The following is a 19,658-nucleotide window of genomic DNA, read 5'->3' as shown; positions in this document are numbered from 1 at the left end:
GCCTAGAGAATGGAAATTAGGGCTTTGATCAGGAACAGGGGGCACTCTCCTGATTCATATAGACACTGGAGTAGTATACTAGGGCAGCCTAACTTCTAGATACCCTGCATTTTCTCATGACAGTAATGCCTTTTCTTTTAATCCGGGCTTATAGTGTCCCAACACATGACCTATCTGTGTGAATGTAAGCAATACAGGAGTAAGTCCAAGTGCAAAAAGAACTAAGGATGTACTGTCCAGCTGTTTCAGCACCACAGCAGCCTGTCTCTCGAGTAAACAGAAATAGTTAATGTTCTTCCTAATCATCATCGGCCATGCCTTCCTCATAGAAAGCACTGGAAATATGGCTGCTTGCACAACCCCTACTAGAAAAGCTTTCTAAAACTTTTTGATGAGTTTCTTTTTCTGTCCACTCTGAAATTATTAGAAAACAAGGGTTTGAAAGCATGCAGACTGGAGATATTCCAAATCTGGTCTGTGTCTGCAACCTTCTTGAATTCTTGCTGAGCTAAGTACAGAAAGATACAGTGATTGTTGAGAAATGTTATAGCAATTCGATATCCTCACGGCATTGAAGCATGCGATCTTGATACAAAAATATCAGGTAAAGAAATAGAACCTGGTCTTTCACCATGGATATTTTGACAAGCTGATGCAGATCGCTCACATTGCAAGAACTTGTACTTTTTTTCGAGGATGGGTCTATTTCATGTGGTTTGAAAACAGCAGTCTTTACCTGTGAGCTATGGGTCTCTCCAGGTACAGAGAGAGTGTATAGAGAGGGACCTGGGTCTTCCAGCAGATCCTGGCACTGTCGTGTACCTAGAACACAGGCTTCCCAAATGGTGGATACTAAAGAAATCTTTAAACAAGGTGAGCCTTTTTTTCTTTTTTATTCACACAGTTCTGTCTTGTCAACTGTACTGTTTACTGTGTAGGGGTAGATGTCCTATCTAAGATTAGATCACTTAACCTTAAATTCAAAGACACACATTCTTCAACTTTCACTTTTTAACAAATGATGACAGCTCTGACCATGGATCTGTGTATATGATGCAATCTTCCTCCTTCAAACTAAAGATTATCAAATCAGAGCCACATCTGAATTGAGGGCATCTTAGAGTCTAAGAAATAATGTAATTCAAGCTGGTGGTGCCACATTCTGAAAGCCTCAAAAAGCCAAGGCAGTAGGAACATCAGTTCAAGGGATGCTTGACCCTGTCTAAAAACAGTGATGACAAAACATAAAAATTTTGTGGTGTCAAATTGTGCTCATGTCTCTCTTTGGTACAGATAGGGAATTCCATAAAATCCCTGTTCTTGGTTAAATTATTACCCGTTAGAGATATAAGGAGAGACATAAGGGTATATAACATTCATATATATAGTGGTAAAAAACCAAGGCTTTGACAAAGCCAGTTGAAATAGATGTTTTCCATTTGATGACTGTCCTGCTTTGCAGAGGAGGAATTTAGTAGAGATAGAAGCTGCCATTTGACCAAGGTAGACACTGTGGTGCCTACTGAGAGTTTCTGCCTTTTCAGCCTTAACAAATTGGTCACCTGGTTCTAATGCAAAGCCTAGGTCAAAGTTATTCTTTCAAAATATGCTTTAGGCTGTCCTCTTCAGATAAAGATATTCTTGTATTTTTCCACATCTTTCTAGCACTCCATCTGTGTCAAGGTAACGGCCTGAATGCTTTGTGTCTCAGATTATGGTGCTTGAGGACTTATCCTAGTTCTTGCTTAGTTATTTGGCACATTCTACTTAGGAAGCAACTAAGAGGTCAGTCTGCACCACGAGACTCTGAGAACTCCCCAAGATCTTGTGATATTTCCTCTGTGAAATATAATTTAGAGGCTGGCTGTGGGTACCCTTGAGCATGCATGGATGCCTGCAGGTATGTGTGTGTGTGTGTGTGTGTGTGTGTGTGTGTGTGTGTGTGTGTGTGTGTGTTTTCATCTGCAATGGAAAGTCTAAATTTCATTCCAGCTGAGGTCTGTGTATCCTGGGGGAATTTACTTTTGAAGCCAGCCTACTGTTTTTTTACTAGAATGATGTGGATTTCACACAAGCAAGGGGGAATTTGAGGTTGCAGTTACGATGACACAGAAGATGTCCCTGAGTACAATATATGTCACTAAAGTAATACAAGGCAACATTTCTGTAGCATTTTACTTAAAAAAAATGCATTCACATGTTGTGTTGTGCCATTTGTATAATGACACTGTAAGGTAGGTAGCCTCATGCCCTTTAGCCGTTATGGGAAACTGAGGCTAAGCACCCAGGGGACGACATAGGGAGCCATATTGAAGCTCACATGAAGTCATCCCCACTGTGCAGACTTAGATGTTGCCATCTTGAAATGGTTTTGAACAAGTAACTTTGCACTTGCTTTTCAAGACTCTTACAAACTGCATTGGGGTCCTGATTACACTTTGGGGGCTTCTTGCTCTTTTACAGACATTTTCCTTTCTCACCCCCTCTCCCACATTTTTTTTTTTTTTTTTTTTTTTGCTTCTACCTTTGAAGTAAACTAGAGGATTCCTTCCTCAACCTATAACATACTTACAGAGGGCTGGCTTTTACGTTTTTCCTGATCCAACCTCTCTCGTCTTTTGTTTCCTTTTCTTTGATTTGTGATTCATTGCTATTAATTGCTCTATTAGAATGTAAAATGTGTATAGCCTATGTTTACAATGTTGTCTTCTGCCCCCGAGATTCTCTCTTCCATCTCTTGTAATTTATTGGACATAGTACTACCTGAAGACCCAGCTATTCCACTTCTGGGCATATACCCCAGAGACACCTTAGTACACAACAAAGATATATATATGCACCACAATGTTCATAGCGGCTCTATTTATAATAGCCAGAAGCTGGAAAGAACCCAGATGTCCTTCAGAAGATGAATGGATACAAAAATTGTGGTACATTTACACAATGGAAATGTGTACTACTCAGCCACCAGAAACAATGACTTAACAAAATTCTTAAGAAAATGGCAGCATCTAGAGAATATCATTCTGAGTGAGATAAACCAGTCACAAAAGAACAGACATAATATGCAGTCACTGATAGTGGGATGCTAACCCCAGAGGCTCGCACTCCCCCAGAAACAACTCACAGACTGTATAAAGTCCAAGAAATAAAGAAAACAAAACAAAACAAAACAAAAATCTTTACACAACAAGAAAACTTTGACTATTTCCATGTTACATTTTGTTTTACATGTACTTTATGCTCATTGTAACTATTAAGTTTTCAATGCATACTATCAAACCTTTAAAAAAATCAAGTACTGACTAAAAAATATATTCATATAGTTTTATGTAAAAATTATTTTAAAATCTGAAAAAAAAGTACTGACAAAAATGTATTTTATAATTTTATGCAAAAAATGCTTAAAATCTGTACATTTATCTTTGTTTTGTAAAATAAAGTTGTTAAAAAAAAACAAATGTAATTAAAATTGATTTGAATTATGAAAAAAAAAGAATGTAAAATGTGGCTCATTTCCTGACTGTTGAATTCCACTGGTCTGCTTGTGTTCCTTATGCTGAGGTTGTACTATTTCACCAACATGGTTATGTGGTGTGCTCTAAAATTTCTCAGGACAGATTTTTATAATTATTATATGTCCAAGTCATCTTTGTATATTTTCCTCTTTATTTATCTAAATGACATTTAGAAGCACTGCCTTCCCAAGAATAAGCCCAACTGTCATAATATACTATCCTTTTTAGTATGTTAATTGTCTATGTGAGTAAAATTAAACTCACTACGATTTTGTGTAGAACTTTCACAAACTTCACAATAAATAGAGCTGAGTCATAATTATCCATTTTTTGAAATATTATGTTTTATTTTTTATATTTATTAATTGTATTCTTACTTCAAAAATGCTTTTGGAATTATATCAAAAGTTACTGTATATTCAATTTCTGAACTTAATTAGTTTTAGTCTCTATATTTTTTTTCTATTTTTAATTATTCTTTTTTAGCATAAAGAGTTCATTAAAATCTGATTTTTAGATAAAATTTTATTTGTTCTGTTTTTTTTACAAATTATGTACAGAAAAGGTGACTACTGAAATGATCATTTTCTCACTGTTTTAAAAGTTTTGCATATTTTAATGTTAATGAGCTTCTCACAATTATATCCTTATTTATAATTACACATTTTCTCATTATGAAGTTATTATTCTTACCCTTCCTCCATGATAAGTACACTTTGTACACTAATTTACTACTTGTGTTTTCTGTTTGCACCCATCTGACTTCTAAATTATATCTGTATTATCTTAAACTTTATGTGACATTTCACGTGCCTGTCTTTTTATAAGGAGAAACCACTGGATTCTGTTTTAAAATCTAATACAGTTTATTCCCCTCAAGGTCATTTGTGTTTATCCATGCATATTTTATAGCTCCCTTGCCAGCTTGGTTAATAGTGGGTTTATAAGGGCTTCATGTCTTTTTACATTTAAACTTTTGTGGACCACCATTTTATTGCCTACAACACCCATCCACCCACCTTCTCCATCCAAATGTGTCTTTCTCCAAGAAAATTAGTAAGTGGGGAGGAATAGTTCAGTGATGCTTAGATAATGGTGCTCCTCAGAACTACTCATCTGTGAAACTCAAGGAAAGCAGTATGTCAAAGGAATGCTCCAAGAAATGGGTAGGTGTGATGTTCGCTTGGCTTAAAGTAGACAGGAGTAGAGAGGTTTTCTGATAATCTCATGGTAAGAAATGACTACATTTGATTCATATCTTAGTGTGTAAAATTGAGAAACATTCATAATTTTTAAAGAAATATATATATATATATATGTCCATACACATCCAAAATTATTAGTTTTTTTTTCGTTTAATTCTATAGTTTCATGTTTTACACTACTGTATATAAATTTTTCATGAGACCATCAGGCATTTTAATATGGGGTATGCCATTTCTCCACCTTTTCTACCAGAGCCTCCTGAGTCATGTGCATTTAGAGGAAGGAACATAACATATATGTACACACACACTCACACAAACACACACACATACCTTAATTGTATCCCTGAAATGATATTCTGAAGAAGTTATTATCAATAAAATTTTTCCTTTTATTTATTATTTATTTAGAATAACTATCAGTTGATTGGCCTTTCACAGAACATGATCTGAGGGAATGGTCTCTCTTTGGTAGTTTAACTGAAAAGTAGGAGCTAGTTGCTCTGGAGATATGGAAATTATAATGTGAATGCAGAGACCAAAATTATTAAGACCTGTCTTCCTGTCTTAAGAGGTTTATGGTTTCTCATTTGCAGCACTCATTTTCTTCATATTGACTAGAGAGGTCAACAAACATGTATGGAGCCCATTTTTCACACAGATCTTCACATGAAGCCATTAAATAGCAAGGCTAGAGCAGGTGCCATTGCAGGCATAATAGTAACTGTGAAACAGAACATTATGTGTATGCATCTTCGTTAACTCTAAAGATACAAGGCTACTTGGCTGTTTAGATGTCACCAGGGCATAGGTTTATTGAGCGACCATTGCCTGATATACAGATCATGTAACCATTTTTAAGACTACAGATTCCACTCGCACTGATGATAAAGAAACACATGACAATACTAATTTTTACACATTGCAAATCTTATACTTCTTGATTAAAACAATAATAATTATAGAAATGCATGGCAACAATAAAAATGTCACAACAAAGAACAACAAATAAGTTAACTTTTAACGCTGAATGAGGCAATGTTGGGCTCACACAGAGCTGGGTCACATTGGTCCCTGAACATGTGCATCTTGTATCTTGACACTTACAGAAGCCCGAGTTTAGTGTTGGCTGTTGGCTGAACCATAAAGATGAAAGAGACACAAGGCAAGGAGCTCCCAAAGTATTTGAGAGAGTCAGTGGCAATTCATGGACCATCTCCCCTGAGCTTCACTTTACTGTAGATTGTAGAGTTTAAAGAAGCATATTGTTTGGTTTGCAAAGAACTCGCCATTTTTGTCAAGTGAGCTAGTGTTACTGAGTTATGTGAGTTCTGTGGGATATGTATTTCCATCCATTTGTTCTCTTGATTCCCCTAACCAGTCATTTACAAAGGACATGAGCAGTGACTCTGGCACACTACTGACCCTTGCTTTTCCCTTATGGCGGCAAAGAAGTTTCTAATTGTACCAGCAGTTGGAGTTGGGAGGGAAGTAACTACAGCTGATACCAAGAATGGTAAATTGCAACAGACCACTGGGAATTAGAAACAACACTCCACTTAGAGCTCCCAGAAGTCCCATTTGGAAATGGAGAAATTGAACCTCAGTAAGATCCAGGGACTCACCCACACACTCTCAGTGCTTTGAAAACTGCATGTCATTGCTTAAAACATTTCTCTTCTTCCACGTTCCATCATGGTGGTGCTGCGGCCTACGCCTGTCTGTAGGGGAAGCAGTATTAACAATCTTCAGTGTCACTTCTTTCTGGATGCGATGGCTGTCTCTCTCTAGACTCCTTCCTGATTCCTAACACAGGGTCTGAGCCTTTTCATATTCCAGTGCAGTGTTTTTCAACCTACGGGTCATGACCCATTTGGGGGTCAAACAACTCTTTCACATGGGTTGCCTACGAACATTGGAAAATGCAAATATTTGCACGATGATGCCTAACAGGAGCAAAATTACAGTTATGAAGTAGCAACAAAAATAATTTTATGGTTGAGGGTCACCACAACAGGAGGAACTGCATTAAAAGGTTGTAGCATTAAAACGGTTGGGATCCACTGCTCCCCTGGCACAACTTGGAGAAAGTCACCCAGCACTGTAGTCTGGACAGCCTCACTGTCTGACGAGGTGGTGGTACCTGGCCTTTGATCACTGCTTGATCACCTGCAGGCTGTTTCCTTAGACTTCTTTGTCTGCAAAGTGAAGCAAAGCTACACTGCTTGGACCAAGTGAGCTAAGGTGTATGCCATGAGTCTAGCTGTGCTAAACTTCTCCTGACATAGGCAGCCAGGAACACTGGGAATGTGCCAGAAACATTGAGGCTAAGAGTATCTCTTTGTTTGCTTTCTCCCACCAGATCCTGCCTGATTCTGGATGTGTCTGTCTCTTATCTTCATGGATCTAATATTGATCAGGCAGGAGAGAGTGAAAGCATAAAAAGACCTCTCTAGGAGGCAGTTGGGCTTTGGTAGGGAGGGGTGGGCAGGACTCCTTCTGTTTGTACAGGTGCATTGTAATGCAGCCTGCGCTGTGAACATTTTCCACTTCATTACTCCTGGCCCTGGCCCAGGTCCTGTCTGCTCCCCTGGCCCCTGTCTTAGTTTAATTTCAGCCGTCCCTGGCCTTTGGAAGAAGTAGTAACAGAAAGGAAAACAAATGAGGTCGCCATAAACATTTTTTGCACATTTGACCAGGCAGGGCCGATGGCGTGCTTGTGAAGCAGAAAGGAGGCCAGTTGGCTGGGACTGTTGGTGCTCCCATCAAAAGAACTTGTTCCCCAGGGGCTCCTGTCGGCTGAACCTGATTTTTCTAGGTGGGGTTGACTTTGCTTTCTTGTTTAGAAACATCCAAAACAGATACACAAAGGTCCCCCAGTGGCACAATGGACAAGAGCTTGTGTATTTGAACAAATAGCAGCTAACATTTACTGAGCGTACACTATGTGCCAGATACTATTTTAAACACTTTAAGGCATTTTAGACTGACTGATAGTATTCTGAAGTTACTCTTTCAGACAAGGAAACTGAGTCACACAGAATAATTTTTTTTAGTAACATAGCCACATGATAGGGTTGTCCTTGAGATCTGCAGGTTGAATGAAGCGCCTTGCTAGTTTTTCTTCTGATGTAACAAGTGGTATGTGCTTACATTTGATAGTGGAAAAAAACCCTCAGGGGATCTCTCACCCATCCTGGGATGACACGGATTAATTTAAGCCCCTGGATTAGATGAATTTATAAGGTGATAGAATCCTGTGATTATTAGCTGCTATAGTTCTTTCTCCCAGATACCCAGACTCTGCTGACATATCTCCAGTGGTGGAAGTTCACTCCTACATGGTTTCCTATTCATTGTGTGACACAGTAACTCAAAGCTGGTGGTGGTCTCTCAGTGTGAGGGGTGAGGCTTCCCCGTCATGTTAGTTCACTGTCTTGGCAAGACGCCTAGATCATAGTGAGTACTAAATCCATCCTGTCTCTTGCCCCCGAATTTCCCCTTGTCTTTCATACATAGGGAAGCAATGAAAGAATTTGCTTATTGATCAACTGGTTGAAAGATGTTTTTATAAAACAATGTCAGGTTCTTTCCTCATTTGAAGGGAGATTCGGTAGAGTCAGAGGAGACAGTTGCCGCCTTCTTTCTTTTGAATTCTTCTTCCTGTGTTTGAGATGACACATTTGCTAAGCACAAACTTCAAAAATGAATGAAGCACATTCTGTCTGTCAGGAATGCCTACGAGCTGTGGGAACTCGCCACACAATCGACCTGCAATTAGAGGAGTGTGTGGTGGAGAGGGGACCCAGCATTAGGAGGAGTGACAAGTGACACTTGTGGGAAGTCTCTAAGGTCCATTGGGTGATATTTTTGCTACCTCCTCATAGGCTTATTCTATACAGCAAAAAGAAATGATTGGACTTGACACAGTATTAAATTGACCCCATATATATGGTTTGTTAGAAAACATTATAACAGACATTTGCAATCAATCATACCCCTGCCTCTTTCTCATGTATACAAGGACATGCCATTTTTTTAAATGTATGCCAAGCTATTTTCCCTCTGGCTTCTCTCTTTCTTTCTTTCCCCTGGCCCATCAATTTATCCCTCTATAAGAGACCATTCCCACTAGTGCAGAGACATGTTCTAAAATCAGTCTTCTTTAAAATAAAACTGTCTTTGGACCTCCACCTTCTGTTTGCTTCTCTCCAAAGATTTGCATCCATCTGCATTCTCCCCCCTTTTCCCCCTACCCCATTTCTTCTCTTTCCTCTTGAAACACTGAGTCAGACATTGTCAGGGGCAGCAAGAGAATCAAGGAACAAGCATACATTGCCATCTCTGAGGGGAAGCAGTTCTCAGTGCCCACCCTAATAGCTGTCTACGCAACCCGGCTCGATCCCCCTTTGCTTGGCTGCTGGACAGGAGTTTCTCGGGAGTCTCCCTTGCTTAACAAGCCCCTTCTTCACGGCTGGCCATCTGGCTGGGTTCCCTCCACTTGCTCCCTCCATCCACTGGAGTCAACATGGTCTCCTGTTCTTCATTCTGTCCCCTTTCTTCCCTGGTGATCTCAAGCCAAGGGAGGCTTTGAGCAGCATGTGGCTGAAGAATGACCAGTATCTTAAACATCTCACTTTCTGTCTTGCCTGTTTTCTCCATGGACTCTTCAATACATATTTCCAATGTAATATATTTGCCTCCTATTTCCTCTGGAAATGACCGTTTTGCTCTGATCTCAGCCCTGGTCCTTGGTTCTTCTTGCCCTCATCCCTGCCCTCCACCCACTAGCAGGTCCCAATTCCTCTTCCTGGGAAAGGTCTGAGTCACACTCTTCTCCACCCCAGACTACCTCCCCCTGAAAGCTGCCTCTATTCACAAGAACGAATTCTCCCACTCCCCTCTCTGCTGCCCTGAAACCTGCTCCCGTGAGGGCTGGTTGGCTTCCACATCACTTGTAAAACCCAAAGTTCCTTTCATTCCTATGAGGTCCTCATGAGCTAGGCTGGTCTTGTTTTGTTTTTGTTGTCTTGTTTTGTTTTCCCTCCTCTGTCCCCATCTCTCTCTGCACCAACCATGCTGGGGTTCTGGTTGTTTTTCTATACATCAACATTCAACACGGTCTCCGGTCAGCTAGGCATCCATGTTACTAGCTTTTCATTTCTGTCAGATCTTGGCAAAGATTTTCCAGATGACTAGAAACCAAGCATCACCATTTCTCCACTCCAACTTGCCCCCACAGGGATTATTGTGTTTGTAACACAGTATGAATTATGTGCCTGTAATCTACTTCTTACCCTTACAGCTTAAGCTTTGTAATATAGACTTTTTATTTACCCAAGTGTCTAGAACAATATTGGCACTTAGCAGATGCCCAAAGAAATATTTGCTGAAAGAAAAATGTGTTTGAATTTCAGATCTGCTTGCCCTTCCCCTGTGCTTGGGGCCAGCCCCTTCACGTGAGTCTCAGTGTCCTCAATTTGCATTGGGGATGGCCATGTTTGTCATCCAAACCCAGCAGATAGTGAAGAAAGCCAAGGGACACAGGGGCTATGGAAGCATGCTGTACTTAAGTCACGATGGACAAAACCACTGGAAGTCATTCCCTCTGGGTTATGTCCAAACAGGCGAGCTAATCTGTTACCAGAAAAATGTTGTTAAAGTACATAGGCTCTTTACACCTTTTAGGGCTTTCTTTGGCATAGCCCGATTTGGAGAAGGGGAAAATAAACTTTTATGGTGTAACAAATCCCACTGGGTGCCAGGCATGGCATGTGGTGCAGCCCAACCTCATATTAACTACAGCTTTGCCTGGGAGGCTACATGGCGGCCTGATGACAATGCCCAGGTTATTTCTGCCTTATAAACTCAGCAAATGGAGTCAGAGTAGGAATCGAGATTACTGAGCAGGCTTCAACTGAAGTTTGATGGTGTTGTTACAGAAAGAGATCAGCGACAGCAAACGACTTTCTTAATGTTTTGGAAAGAGGAGGTGCTGTTACTGGTACTGTCCCATGCCTGGACCAAGGTCAGCACACTTGGCTGACTGAGCTCAGGAGGCAGTAAGCAGCCTACTAAAAGCAGTTGGGGGATGGGGGGCGCTGAGTGTGTGCAGTCTCTTCATTGTCAGAGCAACCGTGGGCTTCATGCAGCCAAATAAATTCTTTTTAATACGTTGAAAGGAGCCTGGAAAAGCCCTGAGTTTGTGCAGAGTGAAAAGGCCAGGAGAAATCCTTCACCCAGTGGCTCTTTACTTAGCACCTCCCATTTTGATGTGTAGTTTCAAGGTTTTGTCATGGTCACTGTGGTTGCTATAGAAACAGAGCAACAAATATTTGGAGGCCAGCAACACCTTTCCCCCAGAAGCCCAGTGAAGAATGTTTGGGAGCAGGCCCCTGCCCATCAGACTGCGGTTGTTGCAGCTGAATGCAGCCTTTGTGATTAGCCTTCTGGCTCAGATCTCTTTAAATAGTGTTTGTGTTTCAGTCATCCATAAGAAGGGTGGGTGGGAAGCTCCACACAGCTTTAAAAACTCATTGGGCCTATGGCTAGTTGTCTAGACAAAAATGAGGCTCAGTCTCACTGTGTGAATATCATCCAGGAGAGCGGGGCCAAGGTGCTGTGAGAAGTGTACACTGCCCCTCATCAGGGACAGCACGCGGGGGGGCTCTGTTCACAGCATCCTGCGGTGTCCTGGCTAGGGAAGCGCAGTGGGTGAGATGTGTATTGGAGGAAGACACACAGAAACTCCAGGTTAGCAACTAGCAAAGAGGGTGGTGCTGAGTCTGAGCTGTCTCGTGTCTAGGATCAGAATCCTAGCACCTTTCAAAGTTCCTCTGCGTTCAGTGTGAGAGGCTGGAACTTTCTTACCATGTACTGCACACAGTCAGTACAAGACTCATTCCTTTGTGAGAAAACGAATACGGTAGAATGGTAAAGCTTGGCTTTCACTGGGAATTGATTCTATTTGTTCGTGGGAACTTGATAGGTTTACTTACCATGGTAGACAGGCATTAAGTGACTTTACTGCAATGTGAATGCCCAGAGCTTCCCATTTGGCACCCATTCCACCAGGGAGTGAGGAGGCAGTGAAGGAAATTTGACCTACTGGCAGGTGTTACTTGGACGGTTAGAAAGGTACCATTGTCTCCTGTGCAATAAACTGCCCACCTTTCACCTGCTGTCAAATTGCAAATTCACTTACCATTAAAACCCTGGGTCATTACTTCATTCATTTTGCAAGAGTTTATTAAATGTCTACTGAGGGTCAGGCACTGGACTATGCACTGGGGAGAGAAAAATAAACAACACTTGCCTGACAAGTGTGTATTGAATGTCTGCTCTATGCAAGGTACTGTGTTGAGCTCTGGGGGAGTCACATATTTTACCCCTCAAAAAACTGTTTAAACAGGCCAAGTGAATAGACACTTGTCACAACAAAGAGGAACTCTTCCTTTGAAAATATGAGTAGAGGTATCCATCATAGGCACTGAGATTAGTGGGTAAGGAGGTGTTGGCCCTGAAAAAGAGCAGTAGATCCAGAGTTTGTGGCCAGCCTGGGTTATATACACAGCAACAGTCTACCCTAGGCTAATAGTGAGACCTATCTCAAACAAAATAAAAGAGAACAAGGTTTAGACCCTACCTGCACGATCTAAATTAGTAACTACCTTAGGCTACTGAACATATAAAATGTGACTGGTCTGAATTAAGACTAAAATGTACATTGATTGATTTTTCAAAGGCTTAGTATACAAAATAGAAAGTTAATATCTCATTACTAAGTTCAATTGATTACATACTGATATGATTTGGGGTATGTTGGATTAAATCAAATATTAAAATTATTGAGGTTTTTTTGCATTTCTTAAGATGACATGCAACTGACTCTGCAACTTGATGAGATCAATATTAATTTTTGTACCAGCTAGCTATTATAGAATTGGATTACAGTGGTATAGACTTGCCTAACACTACAGGTCCAAGATGGATCATGTAAGTGGACCTTCCATGGAGACAAGCCCTTTGGTGATCTGGTTTTACAAGTTGGCTCCTTAATGAATAGGTAGTTACTTGTTTTGCCTTGGAAACTATTGACAGTCTCTATGTCAGGGTTCAAGAGTATGTTAGAAGACTTGGCCAATCATGAATCCATATTCTGAAAGTGGGCATTTAAGTCTATGGTCTCCTTAACAATCCCCCCCCCCCCAGGCATTGTCTCCAAGAGACTGGTCCTTGGGAGGCGTTTCTTGATTGCTAATTGATATAGGAGGACTCAGCCCATTGTAGCTGGTGTCATTCCTGGATTATATAAACCAGAAGGACCAAATGACTAGGCAGTATCTCTCCATGGTTTCTGCTTGAGCTCTGACTTTCCTCAGTGGTGGACTGTGATCTGAAAAGTATAAGCCAAGTAAAACTTTTTCATTGACACAAGCCGCCAAAGGTGGATACAGAAAGGGATTATAACCATTGAGCCATGTTGCCAGCCCTACACAACACTCTTACAAAGAGGAAAAGCTAGAAGGCCAGTCAAGACAAAATAGAATCATGACCAACCATTAAGGCGTTGACACTGGACATGAGGATGGGACACTTCTATTTTAGATGTTCAATGTGTTAGATGTACAGTGCCTGGATCTGGACACGCTTTGGCCTTGGAGATTCTTGTGTGAAAAGAGAGAAAGGTCCATTTTGACTCAGTTAGACTTACCCCAGTCCACCCCCTCCCCCCAAACAAAAACCCTCAAGGGTTTCCCTGACAGTTTTTGCTGACCTGAAGGATTCCTGGGCACACCTATTCAACAGGACACCTCTGCTCTCTCCCCAGGTCTGAAGTTCACCTCAGCTGTGACTCAGTGTGGGAAACTAATGATGGATTGGCTCTGTGGCCCATGCAAAAGGGCAAGGCAATCACAGAAGTACACTGTCACTGACCTGAGCCAGAACTGCCCGTGTTACAGAGTGTAGCAGAAAGGTCGTTGCAACATGTCTGAAAACACCTGACTTGGGCATGTATTGCCAGAGAGATGAACTGGACTGAACTTTGACCACATACTTTTTTTTGTCTCCTTCTTGAGGAATGGGTGCAGATATCAAAGTCTCCATTCAACTGATGTTGCCCAGAGACCTGTTTTGTGCCAGCATGTTAGAGACAGAGAGATGAATGGGGGTTAGGATCTTCTCACTTGAGGGGAATTGAGGAGAATTCATGTTCTTCTGCTCTGTAATCAGGGCAGTGCTCCGGTTCTTCTCATCTGGACAAACTTCTAGCTTGACTACAATAATCTCAAAAAAAACCCCAAAAAAACCAAAAAACAAACAAACAAATAAAACAAAGCAACAACAACAACAACAACAAAAGAACAAACCAGCCTATCGCCCTTCATTCCTAAGCTGGGAAACTGGCCATTAGCATATTAATTAGTAGATAACAGTACAACAATAGTTGCCCAAAGAACTCAGAAGAGCTTCAGTTGTGCCATGGGGCGTATGGAGTGTTAAATAGCTAAAGTGACAATGTGCTTTCTCTGGGAATGACCTGGATTTTTTTTTTTTTTTTCCTGAAGTGGAACGGAGCTGAGGAAGTTGGCAGAATGAATCTTGGGGGAATCTCTGAACAACACAGCAGGTATCTCTAATCCACAGGGAGAAATGAGCCTACCTAAGAAGATAATAGGGAAAAGGTTTGGTCATCAGTTCAGTCACCTATGCACAAATCAAGATGATAGCCAAAGAGACAAAGCATCAAGTGGTCCAGACTGGCCTTCAACTCATTAATTAGCCAAGGATGACCTTACACTTTTCATCCACCTGCCTCTCTCTGCTGAGTACTTGGAATCACAGGCATGCAGCATCATGCCTTGGTTTATATAATGCTGTAAATGAAACACAGGCTTTATATATATTAGGCAAACACTCTACTAATAGAGCTACATCTCCAGTCCCAACAAGTATGTTTGAAAAAAGAGAAAGGAAACCACTCAGTGACAGACGGGCCATTCCCTCTGAATGACCCTATGTAAGGAACCTAATCTTCCAGAGCCTTGTCTGAACTTCGTGGGTATGTCCCATGAGCCTTCAACACCGTTGGCACTGAGGAGGCAGGGCAGATATAGCCCTGACACTGACTACTGGCCTTTGAACCTTGTTTAAGTTCAGGTTTGTTTCACTCCACGGTGCTTCTGTTTCCTCATCTTTAAAACAGGGTTAATAAATACAAAGCCAACCCATAGGCAATGTACTGAGGGCTGTCAGTTTATCCTCCTCCGTCCTATTTCAAACACCGTGACGATTGCAATGTCTAGAGGACGGTGTGTCTTAAAAGAATATTTTTCTTCCAGGCTCTTCCAGAGTGTCTCTGGATACCACATTTTCTAAACTCCAGACTTCTGGGGGATGTTTCTTCAAAGTACAACATCTTTTTACGTGGATTCAAAGAGAGCTGCCTGCCTGCCTCTAATTCCACGTTTAATGAAGGAATGGTAAAAAAACGAGGGAAGAACTGGCTCCCCATGCTTAGATGTTTCCCATTCATGCAGACAACAGTGTTTCCAGTTGCCCTGCTTCTTCCTTCCTGCACCTGAAGCAGCAGAGTAGAGACATGAAAACTGAGACTCAGCCGTCTGACTAGAAATGAATGTGAGTGGGTGAATGACAACATGAACCCAAAGCTCTCAAACTCTGTAGACCAGCATTAACATAGGCTCTCATCTGCCTGTTGTTTCTCATCCTGTAAATACTCTGCCCTGAACCCTGAAGCTCCAGACCTTGAAGCCAAATCCTTCACTTAAGAGGACCAGGGAGGAGAGAGGGATGCTGGGTACCCTAGGTGCCTCTGAGAAAACCTGGAACAGCCCCCTGCTTCTAGTATGTAGTGCTTGGTGAGATCCAGAATTAACAGCAGTATCCTAGTACCCTGACCCCACTTCCCGGTATAATTTTTGGTGATAGCCCCCAAACTACACAGTGGCTACTGAGCTTCTGCGATGTGACTCCTGAAACTGACCTAGCATCATCAATGGTACAGAGATGAGGAACTTGAAGCTTTGTCAGGGAAACTTGTCAATGTATAGAAGTAGTCACTGGAATGAAGCCCATTTTGCCTGACCCCAAAGTCAAGGCTGTGACCGGTCTGATAGCCTCTTGTGCTGTTCCTGAGTTTTGGCTCCTCATTGATTGTAGACAGGTGACTGAGTCATGTCTGTCTGTGTAAAGGGTCTTGCTTCCTGCTTGGCTCTACCTGGCTTCAGTTCTATGAGCCACCTGTGTTGTTTTACCGATAACAATGTTTGCCCTTCCCAAGCCAGGGCTATAAAAGGCAGCTTTCAAAGTTACTGCTGAGAAAGTGTCAACACAGGGAATCCAATCCTTTTCTTTCTTTCTTTCTTTCTTTCTTTCTTTCTTTCTTTTTTTCTTTCTTTCTTTCTTTTTTTCTTTTTTAGGTGAAATGTCACCTCTGAGTTACCTCAAAGACTGCTGGAGAGTTCTTTATAGTACAGGGGACTGTGGTCTGTCACGACATACTGTACCGTGTTGACCGCGCCTTGTAATTTCTCTCAGCTTTGTGTTTTTTCATCAGTGAGGAGATGACTGGACGCTAAGACCTTAAAGGCCTCAAAGTGTTCAGTTTGCTGGGCTTGCAATCTGTTGAATGACTCTGAGATGCTTTTATGTAGCAATCCTCTGAATAAAACAACCCCAAGCCCCAAAACTTTCTCTCCAAACCTCTAACAATGTCACCATTGATGCAGCAAAGTTACTCATTAGTGATTTTTTTTTCTTCATGTAAGGAAAGTCCCCTACACATGACCCTGGGCCATGAGCCCTGGAGCACAAAGCTATACTCAGACCTCAAGCATCCAACTGGAGTTCAGGTGTTCAGCAAATTGCCATCACTTAAGAAGGCAACACATTTTTCTCAACTTTTACAATGTTTTCTCCCTCCTCCCCTGCTTTCTAGGGGTTTTACCCTCGCTTGTAACTCACACCACAAATAATACTGTAAGCCTTTGGCTGTGAGGTGCAGAGTCGAAGCTGCCAAGAACATCCGAGTTCGTGAGGCTCTTTGCTGCCATTCAGGAAGCTGAAATTTCAGGGAACAGACTCAGACAGCCTCAGCGAACTCTCTGCTAGAGTGTCTCTCTCACAGGACTCAGTTGGTGATGGCGCTCTTTTAGTTCAGCATTGGACACATGGATGTCAAGCAGTTTCCTGTGGCCCTATGACTTCTCTTCTGTACACATGCATTTTTATTCATCCTTAGCACGGGGGGTGAATACCCATGTCTTTACTCAGTAGCAAAAGGATGAAGACTATGTGAGCTAAATAACTCATTTAAGGTCAGGGTCATATGTCAGTTACCTGATTATATAGGCCGAAAGCCAGGGTGACCTCCATGAACTCCTAAGACTATTTTTTACCTGTCTATCTCTCAGTAACACAAGCCAAAGCATCATTGTGTTTTCACACCCATCTATGAAGGAAAATAATTGTAGAAAGAGACTTCTCCAAGTCTTCTCCCAGAGATATATGGACAAACTGAAGTGTGAGTGGGACCTTCTTTCCAGCTGCTCACAGGACCTTACTGCCTGGATGATTGCTCAGTGTTGTTTGTAGTTGCTGGCCCCAAGTGAGCACTCACTCTGAGTGTATCAATCAGCAATGCCTAGACACCATCCATATTTGCATTCTATGACCTACTGCTCAGTCTCCAGTGCCATGAATAATTGTTCAATAGATGTTTAAGTACTGAGGAATTCATGTTCACTTCTTTTATCTCAAGGAGTTATTGATTCTACCAAAGACACCATCATCTCTCCCGGTGTCTGAGGCTTGAGCCTTCTCCTAGGATGCCTTTCCCATAGGACTCATCCAACTGATGATGGTGCTTTTTTAATCCACTTTTGAGTCTACACCTTAATGCCCATTCCCTTCTATCAAAACATGGGCACAGAAACTTCTTTCTTTTACTGTTAAAGACTAGACTGTTTACAACTTGAACTTTCTAAGCCAGAAAGGGAAATTTAAATGAGAAACATATAAGACTGTCTCAATATTGAACGAGATATGCAACCTTCAAGCCCCAAGAAAAGAATTGTTGGTTGAAAGAGGAGATTTCACTCTGGGGACTCCATCAACTACTCTCGCTGTTGATCGACGCTCATCGATGCACAAATTCCTCCCTATGACCCGGATATAGGTATCTACAGACTCCCATCTATAGAGTTTTGAAGACCAAACTATGAAAATTCTCTTCCTGATGCATCAATAGTATAATTTCTAGGAGAGGCTAGCACACTTAACATGGCTTCTGAGACCCTGCTTAGACCAGTCACTGGGACTGGGAGAATAAAAATACCTCTGCAGGGCTGTATAAAGGTACCATGTTCTGGGTCTCTAAAGATCTACAGTATGGGACACTCTGCCTGATTGGTTGCCATAGAAGTATGACCTGCAGAGTTGTATGTGGTGGACCTGGCTGGGAGGCTGCGTAGGGACGAACAATCCCATTTTGGATTAGCTCTCTGCACTGGGCCACCGCCATGGCCCAGAAAGCAGGATTACATGAGAAATCACACTGTCTATTTAGTCCATAAAGTCTGAGTGGATGGCAGGATTAAAAAAAAAAAAAAAGACTTTTTCTCCAAGTGAGGAGGGTAGTGTATTTTTGGAGCCCAGAAGAGTTTATCTGAGCTAGAATGTATTTACAACTCCAACCTGTTTCTCCTATCAGTTCCCTTCACTGGTACAAGGAAACATCTGCCTAGTCATTCTGGCCAAAACCCCATGAAGTATCCAGATTTCTTTCCTCTCCCTCACAATAATCTTCGGAACATGTCTCAAATATATCTTGATCATCTTTCCATTTATTATGCTTTAATTTAAGCAACAACTATTTTTTTATTTTTTTGCTGAGCTCATTTTAAAAACTTCCTCCTAAATACAAGCACTAAATTCATCCCATCCCTATGCATCCACTTTAGTGTAGGACTTTGTTTTCGCCACTAGGAGATAGGTCTGTTGCTCTGCCCTTGGAAACTGGGTTTAGCCACAGTAAGATACTAGAAAACAAAAAGCAGAAAGTTGAAAAGTGCCTCTTTATCAAAGGACTTGATTTCTCTTGCTTGTCTTGGTAGCCATGAGGGGAAAAATCCATATAACAAAATTCAATAACAAGAGATATATGACACTCACAGGAGAAAACGCAGGGTCAAAGAGTGAAGCAGGGACAGGAGAAAAGGTCATCCAGAGAAGGTTTCACCTGGGGATCTATCCCATATGCAGCCACCAAATCCAGTCTCTATTGCTGATACCAAGAAGTGCTTGCTGACCGGAGCCTGATATGGATGTCTCCTGAGAGGCTTTGCCAGAGCCATACTGATACAGATGAGGATGCTTGCAGCTAATCATCAGACTGAGCACAGGGACACCAATGGAGGAGTTAGAGAAAGGACTGAAGGAGCTGAAGGCATTTGTAACCTCATAGGAAGAACAAAAATATCAACCAGCCAGACCCACAAAAGTTTTCAGGAACTAAACTACCAACCAAAGAGCACACATGGAGGGACCCATGGCTCCACCTGCATATGTAGCAGAGGATGGCCTTGTCTGGCATCAATAGGAGTAGAAGATTTTGGTCCTGTTTCCCCAGTGTAGGGAAATGCCAAGGCAATGAGGTGGAAGTAGGTGGGTGGGTGGGAGTGGGCACATCTTTATGAAAGCAAGCAGAGGGGAGTATGGGAGAGGGGGAAAAGGGGATAACATTTGAAATGTAAATACATAAAATATCTAATAAAAAAAAAGATATATGACCCACTTGTTTGCACTGTCTCAGTGGAGAGGTCAAGCCTATGGGTGAGCAAAACACTGGCTGCAGAAACACCCACAGACTTACAGATTTATGGGCACTAACAAACTAGCCTTTGTTTTAGGC

This window comes from Micromys minutus (assembly GCF_963924665.1).
Source record: "Micromys minutus genome assembly, chromosome: 9".
In the NCBI taxonomy this organism is placed as follows: domain Eukaryota; kingdom Metazoa; phylum Chordata; class Mammalia; order Rodentia; family Muridae; genus Micromys; species Micromys minutus.
The sequence above is the reverse complement of the archived record's forward strand: the minus strand, read 5'-3'. Positions refer to the sequence as shown.